The sequence below is a fragment of the Schistocerca serialis genome, chromosome 3, assembly GCF_023864345.2.
Source record: "Schistocerca serialis cubense isolate TAMUIC-IGC-003099 chromosome 3, iqSchSeri2.2, whole genome shotgun sequence".
Lineage (NCBI taxonomy): Eukaryota > Metazoa > Arthropoda > Insecta > Orthoptera > Acrididae > Schistocerca > Schistocerca serialis.
In genome coordinates, this window is record NC_064640.1 from 16,297,953 (window position 1) to 16,322,678 (window position 24,726).

Genomic DNA, 24,726 nt, shown 5'->3' on the forward strand with positions numbered 1-24,726 from the left:
TCCCCTCCGTCTAATAGGCGCTGCTCATGCATGGTTGTTTACATCTTTGGGCGGGCTTAGTGACATCTCTGAACAGTCTGTGTCTGTGATACAATATCCACAGTCACCGTCTATCTTCGGGAGTCCTGGGAACCGGGGTGTTTGCGTGACTTTTTTTTAAGTGTGTATTACAGCAATATCCAAATAAAACAAATGTTATGAACATTCAATCATACTCAGAACATGTACAGTTACTACAAACAAAGGTATGTTTATAAATAAATAAGCGTTTTTTGTGCAAGTGCGCTCACGTTAAATGACAACGAATTGTTGTCAAATTTTGTTTAAACAGTTATTTACGCCGTCTTGACCTAAGCGTCTTTGGTTCTCTTTTCAGTTGTGGTGTCCGCTAACATATGCGTCTGATCGCTATTAAATTAGCACAGTTTTTTAATAGCACATGCAATCGACATTTGAATAAAGTTACTAACAGAACAGTAAACTTTTCATTAAATAAAAACAGAAGTCTGACAAAGTATGAGGTATTCATGCTGTATTCATTTGCTGAATAAATGTGGAGAATACGATTTTCTGACAAACATTCGTATTGTAAAAAGATATAAAAGACGTAACAAATCAAGAAATATAACAGATACAGATACATAGCTTTCAGAGATGATAGTTATTGTGCACTGCTATCATCTGAAATTTCGCATTTTGATATCACATGAGGCGTTTAAAAGTTGTCAATTCGAAGATTCCTTGTGAAAATGTTTATTCGCTGTGAAGTATTAACTTCTGTAATTTTAAAGATATTTAAATACTCTTGTGTTATAGGATGCACCTCATTTTACTGAGATTGCAGGTGTATTCAGATTTAGCAAGAGCAGGCATTGCGTGCAATGAGAGTGACTGTTAAAATTAATTCTTTGAAAAAAATACGAAGTCCGAATTGTATATGTTTTAAAAACCTTAGTATTTAGATTTGCTTTTACACTTGACTGTGACTCATTATAGATCCTTAAAGAGCTGAAAAAAGCCATCTTTCAGCTTGCCTGACACTCCGGCATTTCTTGGAGCATTGTCTGCCCTCTTAAGCAACCGCACAGCGGCAAAATTCACTGTACTGGGATATCCGCCACTTCACGCGTTTGTACCTGGACTCGACCTGCCGCGGCACACCCTGAGACTCGGCTGCACTAGGATTCAGCTGTGAATAAATGCATCTTGCCTCGTACCAGTACTGGGCGGACGATTAGCTCCCTAAATACGTGTCACGCTACGGAGTTTAAGGGCCAAACACTCCCCTCCCCACTACCCTTCCTCTCTGGACCAATCACAAATATTCTCCCGCTTTCCCCCGCAACCATTATTTTTTTGAAAACAGCGTGGGTGGCTCCTTTTTCAGCCAGGCATCCTCCTAGGTGGAATCAACACATATAACAAAGTAAACCCTACAAGTATATGCTACATTGCTATAAGACTCGTAAATACACTGGTGTCCAAAATTAAAGCAACAAACGGAAATTTTGCAAAGTTGTTTTAATTTTGCCACAGAGTAGTACACACAGGTAATGGTAAAGTAGAAACAATGTAATGACTACAGAACGTAAACAACTGCAACATGCGTACCGGTAGACAAAAATGTTATTCGTTTTTTGCAACTTACCGGATGTGCACACGCACATTCTGATAACTAATTAATGTGCTCAGTAACGGGTGTGATGACCTCTGGCACCAATACAGGCAAGACAACGGCGGGGCATGCTGTGAATGATGTCACCAACCTTATGTTGAGCCAATAACGCCCGTTCCTCCTGTAGCGCTGCTAGCAAGTCTTGGAGAGTGGTTGATGAAACTGACGTAATGCAACCGGTCTCTCCGTGCATCCCAGACATGCTCTATGGGATTCAAATCGGGAGAGCGAGCACACCACGCCATGGGCGCAATATCTTCTGTTTCGTAGAAAACATCAGTCACATGTGCTCTACGAGGTGGTGCATTATCGTCCATCAATACGAAGCCTTGTCCCACACCATCTCGCAACAACCGCACATGAGGTCTCAAGATCTTATCGCGATACCTGACAGTAGTTAAAAGTTGCCGATTCACCCGTACAGTTTCGTGAAGAGGTGTTCGTGTGGTTAACATAATCCCTGCTACCATTAGGGATCCTCCTCGATGCAGGTCTCTTTCCATAGGGTTTGAGTCCAGAAATAGAGTTCTACGTTCCCTCCAGATGCGAGTCCGTCGAGAATCAGTCTCCAGACCAAATCGGGACTCCTCTGTGAAAAGAACGTTAGCCCAATGTTGGACCGTCCAGGTGGTATACTGATCACTCAACTCTAGACGTTCCCTCCTGTGAAGACGCGTCAGAGGTACACATACAGCAGATCTCTGACAATAAAGGCTACTCTGCCGGAGTCTTTCGTACACCGTTTGCCTCCATACAACACATCCAGTGGATGTTGCGGGGTCAGATGCTGTGCAGTACTAAGGCAGCATCGTCGTGCTCTTACAACCAAATAACGGTCCCCTGTTTCCGATGTCACCAATGGTTGGCCCTGCCCTGGTCTCAGTTCGGTCTCTATAAACTGTCGGAACATCCGAGAAACAACAGAACGATTCGCATTAAGCCATCGGGCCACATCAATTTGCGACCGTCCTGCTTCCATTCTTCCTGTGGCTCTCCACCGCAGAAAGTCTGGTACATGTCTTCTCTGAGCCATACTGCACTGTCTGTGACTGAGTACACAGACACAGTGGAAGAGGGACTACCCGGCGAACACTACCCCGTTTGATAGATGGCCTGGCGTCACCGTTGGCGTGGTTGTGCATTGACAGAGGTGCCTCTTTCCTTGCAGGACACTATCGTTCGGACATCTGTTGTCAGTTTCTATGATTGTATCGTGAATTAGACACAGAACGGGGAAAAAGCAGTTTGTTGCTCTAATGTTGGACAAGAGTGTACAATCTTTCAAGAACACTGACTGTTGACGAGATCAGTCAGGATCCTCAGGCAGAATAAAAAGACATGGAGCTCACGGAATATTAATGGGCGACATCGCTATATGAAGCGTAAATAGATGCGGAGAAAATTTGAAGTATAAACGTCATCACCACACACAAACGAGAATGAGCAATAGCTATAAAGCAACAAAAGTAGACTCTTCTTATATACAGAGTCAACGAATCACAGAAGTCTACATCTACATCTACATTTATACTCCGCAAGCCACCCAACGGTGTGTGGCGGAGGGCACATTACGTGCCACTGTCATTACCTCCCTTTTCCGTTCCAGACGCGTATGATTCGCGGGAAGAACGACTGCCGGAAAGCCTCCGTGCGCTCTCGAATCTCTCTAATTTTACATTCGTGATCTCCTCGGCAGGTATAAGTAGGGGGAAGCAATATATTCGATACCTCATCCAGAAACGCACCCTCTCGAAACCTGGACAGCAACCTACACCACGATGCAGAGCGCCTCTCTTGCAGAGTCTGGCACTTGAGTTTGCCAAACATCTCCGTAACACTATCACGCTTACCAAATAACCCTGTGACGAAACACGCCGCTCTTCTTTGGATCTTCTCTATCTCCTCCGTCAACCCGACCTGGTACGGATCCCACGCTGAAGAGCAATACTCAAGTATAGGTCGAACGAGTGTTTTGTAAGCCACCTCCTTTGTTGATGGACTACATTTTCTAAGGACTCTCCCAATGACACTCAACCTGGTAGCCGCCTTATCAACAATTAATTTTATGTCATCATTCCACTTCAAATCGTTCCGCACGCATACTCCCAGATATTTTACAGAAGTAACTGCTACCAGTGTTTGTTCTGCTATCACATAATCATACAATAAAGGATCCATCTTTCTATGTATTCGCAATACATTACATTTATCTATGTTAAGGGTCAGTTGCCACTCCCTGTACCAAGTGCCTATCCGCTGCAGATCTTCCTGTATTTCGCTGCAATTTTCTAATGCTACAACTTCTCTGTATACTACAGCATCATCCGCGAAAAGCCGCATGGATCTTCCGACACTATCCACTAGGTCATTTATATATATTGTGAAAAGCAATGGTCCCATAACACTCCCCTGTGGCACGCCAGAGGTTACTTTAACGTCTGTAGACATCTCTCTATTGAGAACAACATGCTGTGTTCTGTTTGCTAAAAATTCTTCAATCCAGCCACACAGCTGGTCTGATATTCCGTAGGCTCTTACTTTGTTTATCAGGCGACAGTGCGGAACTGCATCGAACGCCTTTCGGAAGTCAAGGAAAATGGCATCTACCTGGGAGCCTGTATCTAATATTTTCTGGGTCTCATGAACAAACAAAGCGAGTTGGTTGTCACACGATCGCTGTTTCCGGAATCAATGTTGATTCCTACAGAGTAGATTCTGGGTTTCCAGAAACGACATGATACGCGAGCAAAAAACATGTTTTAAAATTCTACAACAGATCGACGTCAGAGATATAGGTCTATAGTTTTGCGCATGTGGTCGATGACCCTTCTTGAAGACTGGGACTACCTGTGCTCTTTTCCAATCATTTGGAACCTTCCGTTCCTCTAGAGACTTGCGGTACACGGCTGTTAGGGGGACAAGTTCCTCTGTGTAGAATCGAATTGGTATCGCGTCAGGTCCAGTGGACTTTCCTCTGTTCCTCATGATATCGATCCCGCTATACGATAAAAAATACGACCTTAGAGATCGATCACCGTGTGTCAATAAATATATTCTCTAAAGAGCAATTACCAACGTGATCCAAAATTCTGCCAATCCACGCAAAATGACTTCTGTAGAAAACGGGAAGTACTTACCTGGTAACAGTACACGACCAAATTTATGATGAGAGGATGGGCGTCTCTGTCGGAGCTGCCGCAGCAGCGTCCACGGGAGGGACGGTGGGCGTCGACGCACAGCACCCCCGCCAGCGCTGCCGCCGCCTACACCGACGACACCGACGTCCGCTTCCGCCGCTGACTCCGACGCCTTACGCCTACGCCGCGACTATCATCGGCCACTCCCTGGAACCCATCGCTTCCGGCCAGCTCTGGGAGAAACTGACCAGCGTGACCCCCAACACATTTATCCACGGAAACGTCCTACGCAAACTGAGAGATGGGAGTAATCACCGACTTGTGTGTGTCTCCAGCAGCAACGGTTAGAAACACGTGCGAATCCGTTCATCTGATAACTTGTGCAGCCTCTTAAGAAGGATGCTCCGGCAACCTTTGAAAAGAAATTGTAGCCCAGGAGGCTCCACGTGCTGCCACTATCGGAGGAAGCTGGCCATTGGTAATGCCGACTGTGTGACACTTTGCGGAGACCAGTGACAGCCGGAGGAACAAAAAAGTTAATTATTTTTATTATACATCTACGAACTGCTACAGACGGTCTTATTAACAAAAACATTATTTAGTAGCAAAAATACACACTATTTGTGCTCGTTACAATAACGACATCATATGTTGAATATTACGATTTAACCACGAATCCACTCCTCATATATCATTACATCTCTGACAACGTCCATTTAAGAGAATGTCGTCGATGACGGATCGCAAATTAGGTAATATCTGAGACAAGTTCAGACCTGACACTTCTGGGGGGAACAGTAGTAGTCTACCTGCACAACGGGATTTTATTAATCCGATTGTACTAGGAAAAATACATTTTGCGACAATATTCAGTAACTTGTCACATATTTACCGTCGTGATGATTTATAAAAAAAGCATACTGGCAATTATTTAGTGTTGAACTACGATCATTGTATCACAAGACAGGCTCACAAACTGTTTCCTACGACGAAGAGAGAAAGAGCTATGATCAACCCATGTGTTTTGTAAACTTGCTGGCCACGCTTCCCAGCAGTGAATTTTGGGCTGCTTGCGCAGATGCTATGATACAACCCTTACCAAACAAGCGAATATCGAAAAAGCGATAACGTAATGGACTTGTTATTTGTAGGATCAATCAACACGCTAGTATTACGTGAACTCATATTTGGCCAACGCTATTTTTTCTCGTGAAAACAATATTGGGAACTGACATTCACAGTCAACGTAGCATAAGAGAAAAGAGATTATGTACACACAGTCCCTTTCCTCTCTCTAGCTTTAGTTTTGTGAGTGGCACATGACACAGTAGGGAATGAGTAAATGTGTGTGTGTGTGTGTGTGTGTGTGTGCGTGTGTGTGTGTGTGTGTGTCTGTCTGCATGTTCTAAAAATATTAGAAGACGTTGTTATCGCATGATACACTTATAAACTCTCTAGAGTTCGATCAGCCATTAAAAAAACACGATCGCAACACATCTGGGGAAATTATGTTTCTGTCATCCATAGCTGCGAAGACATAATGAACCATGCCCCCCAGTCCTGCGTATATAGGAAGTAAAGGAGCAGATGAAATAATTTTCAATCATCTGGCAGAGTAACTTTGAATTCCGCCATGAGATCGGCTGCCAGTATAGCTGCTTTGCGTAATCGATTTCCACGTTCACACGATAGGCATACAGAACGTTGTTTTATTAAACATAATCCCCGACTGTCTTTCTTTTAAGTACAGATATTACAGCCTGTCACTACCGAATAATCAATTGAAACTACAGTCTTCCACACCATGTACACATCCATCTGAAATGTAACAGTTACGTATGTACTATAATTTTAGGGGTCATGACAGTGAAAATACGTCATAATCAACACAGTCTAATGTAGTATTACTCCACCTAGCAGACTAACTGCCGAACGATCTTAGGGATATAAATACGCCGCGCGGGATTGCCCGAGCGGTCTGAGGCACTGCAGTCATGGACTGTGCGGCTGGTCCCGGTGGAGGTTCGAGTCCTCCCTCGGGCATGTGTATGTGTGTTTGTTCTTAGGATAATTTAGGTTAAGTAGTGTGTAATCTTAGGGACTGATGACCTTAGCAGTTAAGTCCCATAAGATTTCACACACATTTGAACATTATTTTGGACGCAAATACGAAAACTTTAGTAGTAAATGGGTACTTGTCCTTTACGTACCAGGAAGATATATTTTCCTCTGTGTCGTTGCCAGCAAGACAGCCAGGTCCTCTACAGACGCGTAGTAGTTCTGTACATTCTCATTCATACTCTCACTACACTTTTCCGTACTGATTTGTTCGCGATGGGTAGACAATCATCCGCAATTGAAATATAGAAGATTACCAAGGTGTTGATCATGAAACTGCTACCGTCAGAACCCCACTGTTCGTGTTTTGTGTGGCTCTTTATCGATCAGTATTGGTTGGGTTGGACGTTCTTCCACCCAGGCCAGTCATATCTATATTAATTTTCCGGATAACTGTGGATTGACCCCACGTAACTCTATCTTGGTAATTTTGTATCTCTGCCACTTCGCTATTACTGAGTAGGCCAATCAATGGATGTATAATTCCACGTTAAAAAATTAAAACTCTTATGATACAGTACTATAATAGTTTACTGTACCTGATAGCAAGGAATAGGTGTGACTGTTCACAAGTGATCCATATCTACTTTAATTTCCATGAATATTGTGTTTTAGATCTCACATTCGCCTGTCTTAGAATTTGTCACTTTTCTTTCTCGTGTATTCTTCTTTCTATGCGTATGGTAAACACAGCAAGACGATTATTCGTAGTGTGGGGCGGCGTGTGTAAGTTTGTAAAAATAAATTTGCTGTAACAAACGCTTGCAAGTTGAATCAGTTTCTGGCTTTTAGAATGTTGTTAATGCTGTCTTTCGCCGTTCTCAACACTGGCTCTCTATTTACTTCTTGGCACCCAGAAAGTGATTTAATAAAACATGGAGCCAGTATTTAGAGATCCTAGTGCCCACTTCAATTGAGATACCATTATAGCTGCAGCTTATAGCTCTGAGGAATTAGGAGATTGTCCGGGATTTCTAATCAAAAACGGTTTTCCAAAATAGTTGAGTATATTCTGAAATTCACTGATAAAAAACACTAGTATCCCTACAACCTAACTAACAGAGCAGTTCAGAGTCTAATGCGCTGATGCAACTATAAATGTCCGAATTAAATATTAAAATGAATGCTCGCCATAATTTGATGAAAATATTTCATCAAACGCCACGCTAAATATTTGGTAGAATGTCTGTCCCGCGACGGCGCGTGAAAATACGACAATACGCAAACTGAAGCTAGATAATGAAAATCATTCCAGAATTAACACTTCACATGAAATGTTTTCATGGTTCCGCGTATCTCTAGTAACTTAATACGGCATCCGAGGCTGTTTGTAGCAGATACACTGATGCGACGCGACTACCGACACAGATGGCGTGTCATTCAGCGTCCGGAGAGAACTGGGGCCTTGCTTCCTCGCGTAGCGTCCTTATATATAAAGCCGCGGTGCGGATGGCGAAGGGAACGCCTGATCTTTTCGGCTCTCTCGACTAGCCGCTGGGCTAGTAACGCACCACTTCAAGTTACATAATAATTTATAGCTTCTTTTGCTTATGGCCGATGAAGCTTTTAATTTAAACGTGCATTCAGCACGCAGGTAAGTATTGATAATAAAATTTTGACGTGGCTAAGTTAAATACTTTGGGCGAGAGAATTAATTAAATTACACTGCACGCAGTAGATGAGCTCTGAACTGCCCCTTTTGAGATCCGCTATCGCTATAATTTTATAGGTATTAAAAAGAAACTTTACACATCTTCATAATCATAGCGGACCTCCAACCTATTTAAATCTAAACATCCTAGCCTTATTTTTAGCCTACTTAATCTATCTTGCTTCCTTCAGTTTTGAGATGAAAACCACAAAATCATGAATTTCCACTAAAGTCTTAATTTGTGAAATCCAAAATACTGTTATTATTAAATCATTATGAAAGATCAATCTAAATATAAATTTTGAAGTCTCTAGCTCTTTTCTGTTGCGCCAATGATTTTTTCAGAAAAACGTCCAAATTTCAAAAATGGCTGAAGTTATCGAACTGATATTTAACACACATTAATTTAGTATTATTTCTGACATGCTAGAAAAGTTTTAGTTCATTTGCTTGATTTTTAAGGTATTGCGCAACATTTATGACGTCATGCTAGTTACAGCAGACTGGCTGGCACACAATGGAAACTGATGTAAATTTACTACAGCGTGAGTAGGCTGCTTTCCTACAGTAGCGGCGGCAAAAAAACAAAAATTGAGTAAAGATGGAAGCAAGTTCAATCACATGTGTTCGAAAAGGAGTTCGCTATGCTTTCAACCACGTAATATATGTCTGCTCGGCACATTACCTTCGTTAGACATCTAAATGGCCACCAGGATGACTGACCACTACTTTGCATTATCAGAATTACTGTCACCAGATTTTTTCAACATTCTTAACATACTAGCAAAAATCTCTGAAAAAGTTGACGCTTTTTGATGGACACAGTAACCATAAATAACAGCCTTGTCTACAGTCTTGACTGTATAGCGTGTACCAAAGCCCCAACTGAAACGTGCCTGACGAACGGACAGTCACTCCATCCCTTCCCCATTCGTATGCTGTTTCAACTGCATACTAATTTACTTACGAGGAATAGCCAGCAAGGTAAATTAATCAGATATGTATGTCTGTAACGTAGTCTACGATACCCTTATACAGTTCTGTATTGCGTCTAGCAATTAGCAAAATACGTGCCTTGAAATAATCATGTAACTTAGCCTGATGGAATCAGCAATCAAATGTTGTCTTTGTTGTTGAAGTATGTATCGACAAAGATCGACATCACTACACCTATCAGTCCTATTGTGTACACGCATGTATGAGCTCGTACACCCCGCACCGAATTATGAAAATGTGATTATCTTATACGGAATATATAGCATAGCTTGGAAAAAAGAAATCTGGTTTGTAAGCAGTAATTTTACATATAAATTTTACAGCATTCGGGCTATAAGGGGAGGAGCTCACAGCATGGCAGATGCAGCTGTCGTCAACCCTGATCGATTCAGCAGTGACGGACTTGACATACCACACACAGTAGCAAATGAAGTGAGGACTGGTGGCTCGTCCGTGCTGAGTCAGCATCCGTTACCTACCGGGCAGATCTCCCGTTACGGACGTTGTGATGTAACCACTAGCGACCAATTACGAAACTGTATCTACAATGCAAGGTAGAATAAGTAAAATGCAACGATCCATATTCTATAACCACAATGTTTGAAAATCCGTGTAAAAACTAAGTGCACGTAGAAAATGGTTGAAAATGAGGATGCCCGAGTTATAATTAGGTAAACGCTGAGCGGTTTTAAGTCACTGAGACGAATGTATTCTGAATTCGTGTAATCATTACAATTTAACTCTTTGATCATTAGAAGCTATTACCTCAAACCATCATTTTATTTAGAAGTATCATTACCTTTCACATGAAGCCGCAGGTGCTGATGCAAGACGAAAACATCTAGTGGTACAGTGAGGTACTTCGCAAAACTGAGTGATTTCGAAGTGTAGTAAAGAGTATATTTGCAGTGCCCAATGTTTTACCTTATCGCAGGTTGAGTAGATATCTGAAAGGGATATGCTTATTGACATAAACTCTCATTAACGCGAGTTCGTAGCCATTCCAATAAGGGAAAGCACCTCCTTTCTTAACATGGACGTAGGCATCTTCTATCGTATCTCAGGTGGTGTTGCATTTCAGTCTTAGGTGCTAAATGAAAAGCTACTTTCAAATCATATACACTGAAGTGTCAAAGAAACTGGCACACCTGCCTAATATCGTGTAGGTCCCTCGCGAACACGCAGAAGTGCCGCAACACGACGTGGCATGGACTCGACTTATGTCTAAAGGAGTGCTGTCACATCACCTCATACGTGGGCGATATTTTAGTAGCAGAAGCCTCTTGGGAACAACATAATCGTATCCTCAACAGTGTGTTACGTATTTTTGCAGAATCTGCAATCACAGTTAATTTGGAAAAGCCTGAATTCGGTAGGACAAAGGTGAAGTTTTTGGGTCACATTATTTCTTCTGAAGGCATTCAGCTGGATCCTGAAAACTTAGAAGCAATCAGAGCCATTCGAGTTCATCTACAAAAAAACAAGTCTGCAGTTTTCTAGGTCTTGTGAATTTTTACCGTCGTTTTCTGAATATGCAAATTCTAGTAACACTAAAACTTTGTTCTCTCACCGGAAAAAATATTATTTGGAACTGGGACGAACAGGCACAGTTGGAATTCAATTCTTTGAAAGAAGCGCTACATAACGCACCGATCTTAGCTCACCCAGATCTGTCACAAGATTGCTGCCTTATCATGAATTCCTCTAAAGTCGGTCTTGGTGCCCATTTATTTCAAGAAGCCACAGAAAATGACACTATTGTTCAGAAAACCATCGCTTTTGCTAGCCGCGTGGTAACAAAATATGAAAAACAAAAATTATTCTGTCACTTTAGCTATCGTTTGGACATTTGAGAAATTTCGTTTCTTTCTTTCTGGGAAACACGTAAAAGTTTATAGTGATCTTCGTGCATTACTATTTCTTACGTCATCACAATTAAATCATGATAGGCTGAAACATTGGGCATTATTTCTGCAAGAATTCCGCTTCACAATAGTCTACATTCCTGGCAAGGAAAACATTGTTGTGGACGCACTGTCACGTGCACCGACTGGCCTTGAGAAAAGCAACGGAGAAGCTAACATTGAGAAAAGTTTCACTATTCTTTACATTCAAAAAGCAGCCTTGAAAACTTCATCACTGCATCTTTAAAGGGCGTTGCTTATGAACAAGATAAAGATCCGTTGGAATGAAAAGACGCACACGCAGATTCGGTATTATTATCTGGTTAGAAACAACATACTCTTCAAACGTTGCACTGTTGATGACAAGCTATGGCTACTTTGTATTCCTGACGATTTTGTTAATAAGCTCATCTGGTACATTCATTTCAGCTACGCACGCTTTGGTCCACGAAAATGTTATCATATTCTTCGAACGACTTGTTATTTTAACAATATGGAAAACAGAATTCGGAGAGTCTTGTCTATTTGTAGACTTTGTCAAAAAGCTAAAGCATCTACTTTCTCACATCGTGCTCCATTGTTTCCTATCATTCCTACTAGATTAAAAGAATTTGCTGCTGCTGATATTCTTGGACCCCTTGTCAAAACATCGAATGGATTTTCGTACGTTCTAGTCGCTGTTGAACTTACTTAAAATTTGTTTCTTTCACATCGTTACGCATAACCACCGGACGCCTGTATCCAACGCCTTTGTTAAAAATTTCTTACATGAAGGTGGAAACGTTGCTTAAGTTATTTCAGATAACGGACCACAATTCAGATCTGCTGTTTTGTCATACGTGCTTCGGAATAGTATAATCAAACCTTTTTTTGTTTAATTGTACTCACCACATTGTAACCCGTCTGAACGGATTATGAAAGAAACCAATATGCTTTGCAGACTTTATTGTCACAGGAAGCATCAGTATTGGGACAGATATTTTCATTTATTTCAAAACGTGCTGAATGAAGTGCCTCATGACTCCACTGCTTTAACACCTAATCTTGTACTGAAGAATGAGGAACCACTGAACAGAATCAGAGAGCTTGTACCTTTCTGAATACACGTAAACGTCAACATCAAGACATAATTGATTTGGCTATTAAAATTATAAATTATGCTGCAGACAAAAGGAGAAAACTACACAGTAAGACAAATGGAAAGAAACTACATATCGGTCAGAAAGTTCTCATTAAAGCCCATTCATTGTCACATAAGAAGAAACACTTGAGACACAAATTCTTTCTGATTTACAATGGACCTTATAGGATACGACGCATACCGCATGATAATTGTGTTGAAGTTGAAACTCTGCGTACTAAGAAAAGTAAAGGACTACACCACATTTCTCGTGTAAAACCGTTTATTGAGAGATAATTTGCTTCCTAACTTAGTCTTTGCTATAAAATTTTTTACTTCACATTACTATTACGCTTTGTCACACTTAGAAACTGTTAACATGCAACAATGTTTTGAAGTCAACTATCCAGTCAATGGAACTTTTTAAGACAGTAATTTTACGAGCGCATTTTTACAGGGAACAGACAACACAGTCTCAGTGTGTGTAAACTTTGCTCGTTAGTTGCACGATTAGGTCACGATTATAATGTCCACATTCTTGGAACATACACTGGTAATGAGGGTTTTCTGCAACATTTTGGCTTACTTGAAAAGACATTTTGTATTTAAAGTACTTTCGGAGGAGTTATAGTCGACACAGTATTTGCTTTGTTTGATGGCTACACTATTATACTACGACGCTACTAATGAGTGACACAGTTTTCATTATTATTTTTGCACTGTGTTTGTTTTATGTTGGCACGGTTTTTCTGCGTTCTTCGCTGCAATTTTCTAATGCTACAACTTCTCTGTATACTACAGCATCATCCGCGAAAAGCTGCATGGAACTTCCGACACTATCTACTAGGTCATTTATATATATTGTGAAAAGCAATGGTCCCGTAACACTCCCCTGTGGCACGCCAGAGGTTACTTTAACGTCTGTAGACGTCTCTCCATTGAGAACAACATGCTGTGTTCTGTTTGCTAAAAATTCTTCAATCCAGCCACACAGCTGGTCTGATATTCCGTAGGCTCTTCCTTTGTTTATCAGGAGATAGTGCAGAACTGTATCGAACGCCTTCCGGAAGTCAAGGAAAATGGTATCTACCTGGGAGCCTGTATCTAATATTTTCTGGGTATCATGAACAAATAAAGCGAGTTGGGTTTCACACGATCGCTGTTTCCGGAATCCATGCTGATTACTACAGAGTAGACTCTGGTTTTCCAGAAATGACATGATACGCGAGCAAAAAACATGTTCTAAAAGTCTACAACAGATCGATGTCGGAGATATAGGCCTATAGTTTTGCGCATGTGCTCGACGACCCTTCTTGAAACCTGGAACTACCTGTGCTCTTTTCCAATCATTTGGAACCTTCCGTTCCTCTAGAGACTTGCGGTACGCGGCTGTTAGAAGGGGGGCAAGTTCTTTCGCGTACTCTGTGTAGAATCTAATTGGTATCCCGTCAGGTCCAGTGGACGTTCCTCTGTTGAGTCATTTAAGTTGCTTTTCTATTCCTTGGACACTTATTTCGATGTCAGCCGTTTTTTCGTTCGTGCGAGAATTTAGAGAAGAAACTGCAGCGCGGTCTTCCTCTGTGAAACAGCTTTGGAAAAAGGTGTTTCGTATTTCAGCTTGACGCGTGTCATCCTCTGTTTCAATACCATTATCATCCCAGAGTGTCTGGATATGCTGTTTCGATTCACTTACTGATTTAACGTAAGACCAGAACTTCCTAGGATTTTGTGTCAAGTCGGTATATAGAATTTTACTTTCGAATTCACTGAACGCTTCACGCATAGCCCTCCTTACGCTAACTTTGACATCGTTTAGCTTCTGTTTGTCTGAGAGGTTCTGGCTGCCTTTAAATTTGCAGTGAAGCTCTCTTTGCTTTCGCAGTAGTTTCCTAACTTTGTTGTTGAACCACGGTGGGTTTTACCCGTCCCTCACAGTTTTACTCGGCACGCACCTGGTAAATTGAAATCTCCAACTAAGACTATAACATGCTGAGGAAATTTATGTGAGATGTATTCCAGATTTTCTCTCAGTTGTTGTGCCACTAATGCTTCTAGGTTGGTAAAAGGAGCCAATTATTAACCTAGCTCGGTTGTTGAGTGTAACTTCCACCCATAATAATTCACAGGAACTATCAACTTCTATTTCACTACAGGTTAAACTATTACTATCAGCGACAAACACGCCACCACCAGTTGCATGCAATCTATCCTTTCTAAACACCGTCTGTGCCTTTGTAAAAATTTCGGCAGAATTTATCTCTGGCTTCAGCCAGCTTTCCGTATCTATAACGATTTAAGCTTCGGTGCTTTCTATCAGCGCTTGAAGTTCCGGTACTTTACCAACGCAACTTCGACAGTTTACAATTACAATAACGATTGCTGCTTGGTCCCCGCATGTCCTGACTTTGCCCCGTACCCTTTGATGCTGTTGCCCTTTCTGTACTTGCCCGAGGCCATCTAACCTAAAAAACCACCCAGTCCACGCCACACAACCCCTGCTACCCGTGTAGCCGCCTGCTGTGTGTAGTGGACTCCTGACTTATCCAGCGGAACTCTAAACCCCACCACCCTACATCGCAAGTCGAGGAATCTGCAACCCACACAGTCGCAGAACCGTCTCAGCCTCTGATTCAGACCCTCCACTCGGCTCTGTACCAAAGGTCCGCAGTCAGTCCTGTCGATATCGCTGCAGATGGTGAGCTCTGCTTTCATCCCGCTAGCGAGACTGCAGTCTTCACCAAATCAGATAGCCGCCGGAAGCCAGAGAGGATTTCCTCCGATCCATAGCGACACTTATCATTGGTGCCGACATGAGCGACCACCTGCAGATGGGTGCACCCTGTACCCTTCATGGAATCTGGAGGACCCTTCCACATCTGGAATGATTCCCCCCAGTATGCACACGGAGTGCACATTGGTTCCCTTGCAGCCATATCCCTAAGGGGCCCCATTACACACCTGTCGTTGGAGCTCCCAACTACCAGTAAGCCCACCTTCTGCGACCGCCCGGATCTTGCAGACTGAGAGTCAACCTCTAGAGCAGGACAAGCAGCCATGTCCGGCTGAAGATCAGTATCAGCCAGAGACAGAGCCTGAAACCGGACAAACTGGAGAGGCCTTCCGTTCACCCCTCCGGAATGTCTTTCCCCCTCTGCCACACCTCGAGACGACCTCCCACTCTAACACGGGTGAGGGGTCAGCCTCAATGTGGGCAGTATCCCGGGCAGTCAACGCCGTAGTCCGATCGGGGGATGCGTGGGACGTCTGACAAAGCATACTAGTAATGTAAAGTGAAAAGTTATACGGCAAAGACAAAGTTAAAAAGCAGATTATCTTTCAATAAACGGTTTTACATGTAAAATGTGGTGTAAACCTTTACTCTTCCTAGTATGCAGGTTTCCAACTTCAACGCAATTATCATGCGGTATACGTCGGATTCTGTAAGGTCCATTGTAAATTAGAAAGAATTTGTGACTCAAGTGTTTCTTCTTGTGTGACAATGAATGAGCTTTAATGAGAACTTTCTGACCAATATATAATTTCTTTGCATTTGCTTTACCGTGTAGTTTTCTCCTTTTGTCTGCTGCAGAATTTATATTTTTAATAGCCAAATCAATTACGTCTTTGTGTCGAAGTTTACGTGTATTCGGAAAAGGTACAAGCTCTCTGATTCTGTTCGGTGGTTCTTCATTCTTCAGTACAAGAATAGGTGGTAAAGCAGTGGAGTCATGAGGCATTTCATTCAGCACGTTTTGAAATAAGTGTAAATATCTGTCCCAATGCTGACGCTTTCTGTGACAATAAAGTCTGCAAAGCTTATTGATTTCTTTCATAATCCGTTCAGACGGGTTGCAATGTGGTGAGTACAATGAAATAAAAACAGGTTTGATTTTATGGTTCCGAAGCATGCGTGACCAAACACCAGATCTGAATTGCGGTCCGTTATCTGAAATGACTTTACAAATGTGTCCAACTTCACGTAAGAAATCTTTAGCAAAGGCGTTGGATATAGACCGTCCAGTGGCATTACGTAACGGAGTGAAAGAAACAAATTTTGAAGTAAGTTCAACAACGACTAGAACGTACGAAAATCCATTCGATGTTCTGACAAGGGGTCCCAAGAGATCAACAGCAGCAAATTCTTTTAATTTAGAAGGAATGATAGGAAATAACGGAGCACGATGTGAGATAGTAGATGGTGTCACCTTTTGACAAAATTTACAAATAGACAAGACTCTTCGAATTCCCATTTCCATATTGTTAAAATAACAAGTCGTTCGAAGAATATGATAACATTTTCGTGGACCAAAATGCGCGTAGCTGAAATGAATGTACCAAATGAGCTTATTTACAAAATTGTCTGGAATGCAAAGTACCCATTGCTAGTCATCAACAGAGCAGCGTTTGAAGAGTGTGTTGTTTCTAACCAGATAATAATGCCGAATCTGAGTGTGCGGCTTTTCATGCCATTTACTTTTGATGTCTTTCCAAATCGGATCTTTATCTTGTTCATGAGCAATGTCCTTTAAAGATGTGGTGATGAAGTTTTCAAAGGCGACTTTCTGAATGTAAAGAATACTGAAATTTTTCTCGAGGTTGCCTTCTGTGTTACTTTTGTCAAGCCCAGCCGGTGCGCGTGACAGAGCGTCCGCAACAATGTTCTCCTTGCCGGGAATGTAGACTATTGTGAAGTGCAATTCTTGCAGAAACAATGCCCAACGTTTTAACCTGTCATGATTTAATTTTGAAGACATAATAAATTGTAATGCACGATGATCACTGTATACTTTTACGTGCTTACCAGAAAGAAAGAAACGGAATTTGTTAAATGCCCAAACGGTAGCTAAAGCTTCTAATTGAGTAACGGAATAATTTTTTTCAGATTTTGTTAGCACTCGGCTAGCAAAAGCAATGGTTTTCTGAACAGTAGTGTCATTTTCTGTGGCTTCTTGAAATAAATGGGCACCAAGACCGACTTTAGAAGAATCCGTGCTAAGGCAGAAATCTTGCGACAGATCTGGATGAGCTAGTATTGGCGCGTTAAGTAGCGATTCTTTCAAAGAATTGAATTCCAACTGTGCTTGTTCGTCCCAGTTCCAAATAGTATTTTTTCCAGTGACAGAACAAAGTTTTGGTGTAACTAGAATTTGCATATTCAGAAAACGACGGTAAAAATTTACGAGACCTAGAAAACTGCGGACTTGTTTTTTTTTTTTTTGTGGATGGAACTGGAATGGCTCCGATTGCTTCTAACTTTTCAGGATCCGGCTGAATGTCTTCAGAAGAAATAATATGTCCCAAAAACTTCACCTTTGTCCTACCGAATTCAGACTTTTCCAAGTTAACTGTAATTCCAGATTCTACAAAACTATGTAACACGCTGTTGAGGATGCGATTGTGTTGTTCCCATGAGGCTTCTGCTATCAGAATATCGTCCACATATAAGGTGATGTGACGTTTTAAGAATTCAGGTAATATGGAATTTAGCCCGCGAATGAATGCTGCAGAAAGAAATGTTCAAACCAAAAGGAAGTTTACGAAACTGATAACAAACGCCGAAACAAAGGAAAGCTGTGTATTTTCTACATTCTGGATGAAGTTCGATCTGATAAAAGCTGGATCTGAGATCAATAGAAGACAACACTTTTACACCATTAAAATTTTGAAGAAGTTCTTCCATCGTTTGCGGCCTGTTTGTTTCAGGAATGATGATAGTACTGATTTGTCTCGAATCTAAGACAAGCCTGATCGATCCATTTTTCTTCTCAACAACATGTAATGGATTGTTATATGAGCTTACTGCAGGCTCAATAATGCCCTCGTCAAGCATAGATCGTATTTCTCTTTTAACACGGTCCCTATAATGTGCTGGAAGTACGTATGGTCTAACACAAAATTTAGTATGCTCACGAACACGAAATTGGTATTGAAATCCCTTGATTGTTCCTGTTTTGTGAGTAAAAACTGTGGAATGTGCTTGTAAAATCTCAAAAAGGTCTTGCCTATCAGTGTCATTATAATTCTCAATTGTTTGAATTTTATTCTGCATTAACTCATTAGTATCAAATGCGCCGTCGATATCATCCCTGTCAGTACTTGCAGAGTGATGGTTAATGTCAAGTTCCGTCGAAAATTCCGAACTATTGTCTAACAGGAGGTAAAGCCGATTAATTTCTTCGTCATGGTTTGAGAGCGAATCTTCAAATTTCAAAGCTATTGATTTACCTTCTTTCTCTAAACTTATTTCAGCATTGTGAATCTTTAAGATTGCTTTGTATTCATTTAAAAAGTCTACTCCCAATATAATTTCCGTCGGCACTAATGGAACAATAAGAAAGTTCATAGAGAAGCTGTGGCTTTGACAAAAGAATTCTAAGTTGGTTTGTTCGCGTACATCTACACTTTTTCCAAAAATTGCACCTTGTAATTTAATTTTATGTAACGGAAGTGTGGGGCAGTTGTTCGACTTGTTGCATTTGCTAAAAGCTGTTTCATTAATTACTGAAATGGGACTGCCAGAGTCAAGTACTGCCGTAAATTTTACGTCATGTACTGTAATTTGAATCACAGGATATGCAATGTTGTTATGTTTTACGTCGTGTTCCTGGAGTAAGATGTCCCTAATGCCTTCCATTTTTACGTAATTACTAGCTACGGCAGCTGCGTCGTCAGTTTCAGAAGTACGTTTTGTGGCTGCCGGCGGTATGAGTCATTGCCTATTGTGTCTTTGTTGGCGCGCGTCGTTATTGGGATTTGGAGACCTAACTTCTACAAATTCACCTTGCCGACAGGGCCCCGCCCTGTTTGAATCCCACCAGTTCTGATGCAATTCAGGTCTGTCGTTACGATCATATCGTCTGTCGTCATGTCGGTAGATTCCATAGTTTCTTTCTTGTCGGTCACATGGTGGAGAATTTCTCCCTGAATCGTAACTGCGCGCTGGACCGTTGCGTCTAAAGTTATTCTGTCTCCCTTGATAATAATTATTTTGGTTCCCATATTGTCTGTTTCTCTGATTGTCTCTGTGATAGTCACTACCGCGGAGAGGTGATCTTTCCCTGTAATTATTACTACTCTGCCAATGGTTGTCATACGGGTGGTGTCTGTTTTGGTCACGATTTGTGTTGTGAGAATAGCCTTGTCGTGTCCAGTTATTATTTCTCTCATCGCGGAACTGTGACAGATGTGACCTGTAATTGTTGTGCTCCTGTTTTCGCGTTCCGCGATTGTCAGTGTCAGTTTCCAATTCTTGTAACAGTCCTTGAAAAGCTTCAATGTCGTCTTTGCAACGACCTGTCAAAATAATATGTCGGAAATGTTCAGGCGATTTGATTAAGCAAATGCGGATGAGTTCTGAGGGCCTGTATGGGTTTGACAGGTACTGATTCTTGTGCAACATGTCTTCAAAATATTTCACAAGACCGGAAAATTCAGATTGTTCGAAATGTTTCATCATTATGATGCTATGTTTTACTCGGTCTTGTGTAGCTTGAGACCAATATGATGAGAGGAAGGCATGATAAAGTTCTCCTTCACTGTGACAATCGTGAATGACCGATCGCATTCTTTCAGCTGGTTCATTCTCTAAGTAGCCACACATAAATTCTAATCTGTGCTCTAATGACCAGTTGGGAGGAAAACAATGAGAGAATTGATGGAGCCATGCTTGTGGATGAATGTCGTTGCCAGAATTCTTAAATGTTTTGAATTTGCGTGTAGTAATGAACAGCTTATAGTCAAAATCATCGTGTCGGCGAGTAGCATATCGCTCATTGTTATGTCGTGTCAGTGGTTCCATCTCAAAATTCGGTGCACCTTGCCAATTTCTTTCATAATTTCCAAAATGTCCTGTGTTATTATTTTGTGGCTTTTCCGTATTTCTAAGTCCCTCTTCCCGTATTGGAGCGCGAGTGTCCTCTGAAATATATAATTCTTGTATTACCTGCGTCAACTGATCTTGTACTTCCCGGATTTCTCTTTTGTACTGTGTATTGATTTGATTTTGACTTTGTTTGAATTTTCTAATTTTTTCATACTCTTCTGTGTCAGTGAAGGCTACAGGTCTTGTGTCATTCAGATCATCATCTACCTTTGTAGATAAGTTAGTGAACTGATCCGAAAGTTCGGCTACTTTCTCCGATAGTGAACACATTTCCTCAGTGTGTTTTTCTGAACCAAGTTTCAGAGTGTTCATTTGTGTTGAAATCGAATCTACTGTGTCCTTTAAGTTTTCCTGAGTTTTTGCAAGTTGCGTAACCGAATTGGTAGATGCAACTGAGTCAATTTTAGCTTGCAAGGTGTCGTGATTTTCATGAACAATAGTTTGCAGTTCTTTTATGGCTGCTTCGTGATTCTGTAATGCATTTTCATGCCGCGAAAAAATAGGTTGAAAATGCTCACAAATTTGTGTTTTTACGTCATTACAGACTTTTCGACATTTCGATTCAATGTTATGTAAGTCAGTAGTTAAATCTTCACGTGTTTGTTCAAGTGTGGTGTCTAACTTCCGAAGATGTTGTTCCATTGTGTCTAACTTTTGAAGTTTTTGCTGTGTTTGTCTCTGATTTTGTTCCATTGTGTCTAACTGTTGCTGTGTTTGTCTCTGGTGTTGTTCCATTGTGTCTAACTTTTGAAGATTTTGTTCCATTGTGTCTAACTTTTGAAGGTTTTGTCCCATTTGTTGCATTAATTGTAATAACAATCCTCTGGTGTCTGAAACTTGTTCCTCGGTGCTATTCGGCAATGCATTTGAACCGGCAATATTCGCATTTTGAAAAGCAGAAAATGTGTCTTGACTTATTTGAGAAAACGGCGAGGACGCAAAACCTGAATCTACAGTATTTGCAAGATTGTGTCCTGTCATTTCGGATTCCTGAGGCGAGCTGATGCCGACCGAACGATCGAAAAAAAATGGTTCAAATGGCTCTGAGCACTATGGGACTTCACATCTGTGGTCATCAGTCCCCTAGAACTTAGAACTACTTAAACCTAACTAACCTAAGGACATCACACACATCCATGCCCGAGGCAGGATTCGAACCTGCGACCGTAGCGGTCACGCGGTTCCGCACTGCAGCGCCTAGAACCGCACGGCCACCGCGGCCGGCCCGAACGATCGATAATGCTTCCCTGTTCACTAATTGTTTCACTGCCTACACCATTATTTGCAGCCCGCTCCATTTCCCTATGCACAATTACCAAATTACTACTTTGAACATTAATTAATTCATTACTCGGCGGCGCTAACACACTGCTTTCGTCTTCACTGTCATTTCTTAGTTTACTTTGGAGCCTAGTATTACGTTTTTCACACGCCATTATTGTCACAATATTTCACACGACAACACAGAAAAACACAATTTGAAGAGCAAAATAAGAAAACACATCAACATAACATTGAAAATAATATCTCGTTAATTGCAAGCGCAGCTGCGAAATACTTGGTGCAAATCTACATGCATGCCATAACTGTTTTACTGTGTAAGAATGAAAAACTACAACTACAAAGGAAATTTCCTCTATAATTACGCGCTAGCAATAAACATAGGCTGCACTCATTGCACAAACTACAAGAAAAAAACAGAAGATTCCAGTGAGGTATCCTCGGCTAAGGGTCGACATTTGAAACGTCCCCTTAGAAATATTATACGTGACTGTGTTTAAACTGACACACAATATTTTTGGCGCAACGCAATCTGACTTTCAAAAATCCCTACAAAAGAATGGCCCTGACTAACATTAACCTATACGTTTCACAAATCACTTACCTCACCAAAAATCTTCGTTACTCGAACTACTGCAAACAGCGAGCGCCACTACTGCCAGCTAAATAAAAGATTCAAACCACTGAAGGCACTAACTACTGATAGGCATAGCTAGCAAATGAAAGATTTTGATAGAGAACAAACAATGTATTTACCTTAATAGCGTTCAAAAGTCATAATATATATAGCAGTTCATGACATCCAGTCTTACAAATTTCAAAACTCCGCCACTTCTCTCCCCACATCCACCACTGTTGGCGGCTCACCTCCAACTGCGCAACGTTACGCGCTGTTAACATCCAGCTGCCCAACACTACAATGGCAGACAACAATGCAAACTAGCCACATACTGCACACAGCACAGCCAGTGATTTTCATACAGAGCGCTACGTGGCGTCACCAATATAAAAACCTAAACAGCCTACTTACAACTGGTTTGATGCAGCTCTCCATGCTACTCTATCCTGTGCAAGCTCCTTCATCTCCCAGTTCCTACGCTGCCCTCCATGCTAAATTTGTGATCCCTTGATGCCTCAGAACATGTCCTACCAACCGATCCCTTCTTCTAGTCAAGTTGTGCCACAAACTCCTCTTCTCCCCAGTCCTACTCAATACCTCCTCATTAGTTACGTGATCTACCCACCTAATCTTCAACATTCTTCTGTAGCACCACATTTCAAAAGCTTCTATTCTCTTCTTGTCCAAACTATTTATCGTCCATGTTTCCATTCATGGCTACACTCCATACAAATACTTTCAGAGACGACTTCCTGACACTTAAATCTATATTCGATGTTAACAAATTTCTCTTCTTCAGAAACGCTTTCCTTGACATAGCCAGTCTACATTTTATATCCTCTCTACTTCGACCATCATCAGTTATTTTTCTCCCCAAATAGCAAAACTCCTTTACTACTATAAGTGTCTCATTTCCTAATATAATTCCCTCAGCATCACCCGACTTAATTCGACTATATTCCATTATCCTCGTTTTGCTTTTGTTGATGTTCATCTTATATCCTCCTTTCAAGTCACTGTCCATTCCGTTCAACTGCTCTTCCAAGTCCTTTGCCGTCTCTGACAGAATTACAATGTCATCGGCGAACTTCAAAGTTTTTATATCTTCTCCATGGATTTTAATACCTACTCCGAACTTTCCTTTTGTTTCCTTTACTGCTTGCTCAATATACAGATTGAATAACATTGGAGAGAGGCTACAACCCTGTCTCACTCCCTTCCCAACCACTGCTTTCCTTTCATGACCCTCGATTCTTATAACTGCCATCTGGTTTCTGTACAAATTGTAAATAACCTTTCGCTCCTTGTATTTTACCCCTGCCACCTTTAGAATTTGAAAGAGAGTATTCCAGTCAACATTTTCAAAAGCTTTCTCTAAGTCTACAAATGCTAGAAACATAGGTTTGCCTTTCCTTAGTCTTTCTTCTAAGATAAGTCGTAGGGTCAGTATTGCCTCACGTGTTCCAACATTTCTATGGAATCCAAACTGATCTTCCCCGAGGTCTGCTTCTACAAGTTTTTCCATTCGTCTGTGAATAATTCGCATTAGTATTTTGCAACTGTGACTTATTAAACTGATAGTCCGGTAGTTTTCACATCTGTCAACACCTGCTTTCTTTGGGATTGGAATTATTATATTCTTCTTGAAGTCTGGGGGTATTTCGCCTGTCTCATACATCTTGGTCACCAGATGGTAGAGTTTTGTCAGGACTGGCTCTCCCAAGGCCGTCAATAGTTCTAATGGAATGTTGTCTACTCCCGGGGCCTTGTTTCGACTCAGGTCTTTCAGTGCTCTGTCAAACTCTTCATGCAGTATCGTATCCCCCCATTTCATCTTCATCTACACCCTCTTCCATTTCCATAATATTGTCCTCAAGTACATCGCCCTTGTATAGACCCTCTATATACTCCTTCCACCTTTCTGCTTTCCCTTCTTTGCTTAGAACTGGGTTTCCATCTGAGCTCTTGATATTCATACAAGTGGCTCTCTTTTCTCCAAAGGTCTCTTTAATTTTCTTTTAGGCAGTATACAACCATGTTTTTGACGAGATGAGGAGCGCATCAGGGACCCACGGGAGGGACTGTGTGCGCCGAAGCTGACCACCCCCGCCAGCGATGCCACTGACGACTCGGATGTCCACCTCCCTACTGGCCCTGCCCTGCCGCTTTCCGCCTCCTCCTCCTCCTCCTCCTCCTCCTCTGTAGCTCCTTCCACCGCCCCCCCCCCCGCCCCCGCCACCCACCGCCTCTGGCCAGCCCAGGGAAAAATTGAGCCGACCGGTGACCAAACAACACTTCTCAGAAAATTATATGTGGCGAATTCTCCAAAAACCAATAACGTAA